The 4,800-nt window shown below is 43.4% G+C and overlaps 1 pseudogene; it reads left to right on the top strand.

The window, feature by feature from the left end:
- The first annotated feature begins 606 nt into the window (after positions 1-606).
- LOC102427022 lies at positions 607-4,174 on the top strand (annotated as a pseudogene).
- Positions 4,175-4,800: the final 626 nt, after the last annotated feature.

Raw genomic sequence — 4,800 nt, 5'->3', positions numbered from 1 at the left:
TAATATTGTAAATAATGCTCAAAAAAGATTATGAAACTTATTTTTCCTGTAACTTTTATTTAAGATAAATAGGGTTCCTTAGGGAGAAAGACATAGAAATCAGACAGCTTCTCAGGTGCCCATCTTTAAGATCACAAAGTGTCAAGTTCTTAATCAGAAGATCACTGATCTCTCAATACCAGGAGCATAAAAAGATAAAGGAAATCTCAGGAAACAGACAAATAACTTTTGGTTTTAGAAGCCTGATCCTGTCAGCTTCTGCTCCAAATAAAATGTTCTTCACTACAATGCTTTCTGGTTTTGGATTTCACATGCAAAGCATCTTCAAAATAATAGACACAGAGACATACTGCTTGAAACAGGTAGCTTCAGGCTTTGGAACACATCCATTTGAGGTGACACACTGTATCTTAGTAGTTAAAAATCTATTTTAATGATTATCACTGTATGATTTAGCCTTTATATTTTTTAATTTAGTTGTTTGTTCAGTTTAATGGCCTTAAACTACATAGTTATGTTCAAACAAAGGAAATTAGATATACTTAATACAATCTCCTATGTTCTTTTGTAAACTCTAAATTTTAAAAAAATTAGGATTTGAGAGAGACCATGATGGCGGCAGCACTCGGGCCCCCAGAAGTGATCGCCCAGCTGGAGAACGCGGCCAAAGTTCTCATGGCACCTCCTTCCATGGTCAGCAATGAACAACGGCAGCATGCAGAGCACATATTCTTATCATTAGGAAATCAAAGTCACCATTTGCAGTTTGCAAGCATATTTTGGAAACAAGCAAGGTGGACTATGTCCTCGTTCAAGCTGCCACGGCCATCATGGAGGCAGTGGTCCGAGAGGGATTCTCTTGGAAAAGGGAAGCATTGAGTCACTGCGAACGTTCCTTTTAACTTACGTCTTACAGAGGCCCAACCTCCAAAAGTATGTTCGGGAACAGATTCTCTTAGCAGTAGCAGTAATTGTAAAACGAGGCTCACTAGATAAGTCAATTGACTGCAAGAGCATTTTTCATGAAGTCAGCCAGTTGATCAGTAGTGGCAATCCCACTGTGCAAACTCTGGCCTGTTCTCTTCTGACTGCACTATTGAGTGAATTCTCAAGTTCAAGTAAAACCAGCAACATCAGACAGAGCATGGAATTCCATGGCAACAGCAAAAGAGTTTTCCAGGAAGAAGACCTTCGTCAGATCTTCGTGTTAACCCTGGAAGTTTTGCAGGCGTTCAGCAGGCGGGAAAACCTCAGTGCTCAGATGTCCTCAGTGTTTCAGCGCTACCTCTCACTCGCCAATCAGGTCGAGCTGGAACTTTCTTCCTCCAAATTTGGACAGACATTATATAGCCATGTTTGAATCCTCACAAAATGTGCTGTTAAGGCCAACAGAGTCCTGGCGGGAGGCCCTTCTGGACAGCAGAGTCCTGGAGCTTTTCTTTACAGCACATCGAAAAATCAGAAGATTCGGATATGGCACCAGATTCTCTGCAGTGCCTCACCCAGTTAGCTTCTTTGCACGGACCTGTCTTCCCGATGAAGCAGCACAGGTTGACTACCCGGCACACTTCATTGAGGGTTTACTGAGTACTATCCATGGCATTGAAATAGAAGATTCTGAGGCTGTGGGGATCGCCAGCATTATCAGCAACCTGCTAACTGTGTTCCCTCGGAACGTCTTAACTGCCATTCCAAGTGAGCTTTCCTCATCCTTTGTGAACTGCCTCACACACCTCACTTGTTCTTTTGGGCGTAGTGCTGCTTTGGAAGAAGTGCTTGGTAAAGATGACATGGTCTACATGGAAGCATATGACAAGTTGCTGGAGTCCTGGCTGACTTTGGTCCAAGATGACAAACATTTCCATAAAGGCTTTTTTACCCAGCATGCAGTTCAAGTCTTCAATTCCTATATTCAGTGCCACCTGGCCGCTCCAGGTGGCACAAGGAATTTGACTGCCAAGGGTGTGACCTCTCGTGAGGAAGAGGAAATAAGTGAACTTCAAGAAGATGACCGAGACCAGTTTTCAGATCAACTAGCCAGTGTAGAGAATGCATGGATCTATTTTTTACTTAGGTTTAAATGATGTGTTCTGGGTGTGTCTCTACCACTGGAATGCTAGCATGCCAGTGTAGGAATGCTAGGAAGAATTGCCGCAGAGCACTGTATACCTCTTCTGACAAGTTTATTAGAAGAAAGAGTAACAAGGCTCCACGGTCAGTTACAGCGACATCAGCAGCAGTTACTTGCTTCACCTGGTTCAAGCACCATTGCCAGCAAAATACTTGATGAGCTACATGGAGATATTCACCGGCTTATTTTAGTTACAGGCTTCCTCTTAGCTGTTGATACTCGGGGAGCGACTCTGCTAACACCTCCAGAAATAATGGAATATTCCATGAAGCATTCATCTGAAGTTGACAGTAATACAACACTTCAAATTTTGGGATCTCCAGGAGAAAAGGCTTCTCCCACCCCAGGGTACAACAGAACAGATTCTGTGAGTAGGCTGTTATCTGCTGTTCTCAGAGTCTCGGAAGTTGAGTCTCAAGCAGTAAGAGCTGATCTCACTGACCTGCTAAGCCCTCAAATGGGCAAAGATATTGTTTGGTTTCTAAAACACTGGGCAAAGACTTATCTCCTGGTGGATGAGAAGCTATGTGATCAGATAAGTCTACCATTCCGTACAGCATTTGGAGCAGACACTGAGGGTTCTCAGTGGATTATTGGCTGCCTCTTACAGAAAGTCATCAGCAGCCTCTCGGTGTGGAGCAGTGAGCAGGACCTTGCAAGTGACACTGTGCAGCTCCTTGTCACTTTGGTGGAAAGAAGAGAAAGGGCAAACCTAGTAATCCAGTGTGAAAACTGGTGGAATTTAGCTAAACAGTTCGCCACCCGAAGCCCTCCTCTGAATTTTCTGTCCAGTCCGGGGCAGAGGACGCTGATGAAGGCCCTTGTCCTGGGAGGTTTTGCACAGATGGACACAGAAACCAAACAACAGTATTGGCCTGAGGTTCTTCAGCTATCGCAGCAGCGATTCTTAGGGGTGATAAATCAGGAAAACTTTCAGCAGATGTGCCAGCAAGAGGAGGTCAAGCAGGAAACCACTGCCACGCTAGAGGCCCCATGTGGCATTGCCGAGGCTACCCAGTTGGACAACGTCGCCATCCTTTTTAATTCTTAATGGACTTCCTTACCAATTGCGTTGGATTGATGGAAGTTTACAAAAATAACCCCGAGACTGTCAATCTCATCATAGAAGTTTTGTTGAAGTTGCACATAAACAGATACGTTATCTTGGAGAGTCCAAAGCGATGAACTTATATGAAGCCTGCCTCAATTTGTTGCAAGAATATTCTAAGAATAATTGGGGGAGGCAGAGAGTGGATGTCACAGCGGAGGAGGAACAATATCAGGATCTACTTATTATGGAACTTCTTACAAACCAGGGCAAGCAGCATGCAGGTCTGTGTCAGCAGCGGATGTTGTTTTATATGGAGTCAACCTAATTCTCCCCTTGATGTCACAAGATCTTTTGAAGTTTCCAACACTTTGTAATCAATACTACAAATTAATTACATTTATTTGTGAGATTTTTCCTGAAAAAATACCACAGCTTCCTGAAGACCTTTTTAAAAGTCCGATGTGCTCTCTAGAACTGGGAATGACTTCAATGAGCTCGGAGGTTTGCCAGCTGTGCCTGGAGTCCCTGACACCATTGGCGGAACAGCGTGCAAAAGCTCAAGATACAGACTCACCACTGCTTCTAGCAACACGGCACTTTCTGAAGCTGGATTTTGATATGCTGGTTCTGCAGAAGCACAACACTGAGATGATGAGATGACGACAGCAGCCGGGAGGCGTTCTACACGTTGGTGTGCCTGCACCAGGTGTTCAGAAGTTCACTTCCTGAGATGATGCCCATCCCAGGAAGGGGCCTTTCTGACATTTGGTTTCCTGTTCTTACCAGGAAAATACGCCCAGTACTCTGAATTGGTTGAAACATTGCTGTCAAGTCAACAAGACCCAGTTATTTACCAGAGATTAGCAGATGCCTTCAACAAGCTCACTGCAAGCAGCACCCCTCCTACGCTGGTTCGGAAACAAAAGATGGCTTTTATAAAGAATTTGGGAGAATTTATGGCAAATGTTGGTGGTCTCCTTTGTGTAAAATAAAGAACGAAACTCTATGCTTAATTTAGATCCTTTCTGCAAAGTGCACTGAATTGCAAAAAGTTGACTTGAGTCTTGTCTTGTCCTTCAGTTTCTTGGCCATTGGGGTTTTGGAGAGCTTGACATGTAACGAATGCAGTTGAGACAGGAGAGCTCAGCCTCAAATCAGCGTCTGCTATTAGGTGTTGCCACAGTCGGTCATAAGCATTCTATAGGTTTTGAATGGTGATTTAACATTTTCCAAAGGAAATATTATATATGTGCAAACAGATAAGGGCACCATGATCAGTGCCTTTTCCCTCTTTGTCAAACGTTAGGTGACTAGCCAAAGTTTAAAATTCTCGTTGTGAAATATTAGGTGGCTATGTTCAGTGATGTTTCTCAAACGTTGTCCGTGGACCACCTGCAGCGCTGAGGAACTGGACCCAACTGGAGGCCATCATTGTCAGAATTTCTGTTTGTGGGCTCTGGGTTTTTTCATTTTAATAAACTCCTCCCCTCTGTCACCCCCCACAAAAAATTAGGATTTGAGACTACTAATATATCTTCTCTAGTACATAAAAGAAACATTACCAGCAGTTTATAATTTTACAAACTGTTAAACTAACTCATGTAAGTTCATAATAGTT

Source organism: Myotis lucifugus, unplaced genomic scaffold (assembly GCF_000147115.1).
Source record: "Myotis lucifugus unplaced genomic scaffold, Myoluc2.0 scaffold_79, whole genome shotgun sequence".
Classification (NCBI taxonomy): Eukaryota; Metazoa; Chordata; class Mammalia; order Chiroptera; family Vespertilionidae; genus Myotis; species Myotis lucifugus.
This window is presented reverse-complemented; position numbering and strand designations above follow the sequence as displayed.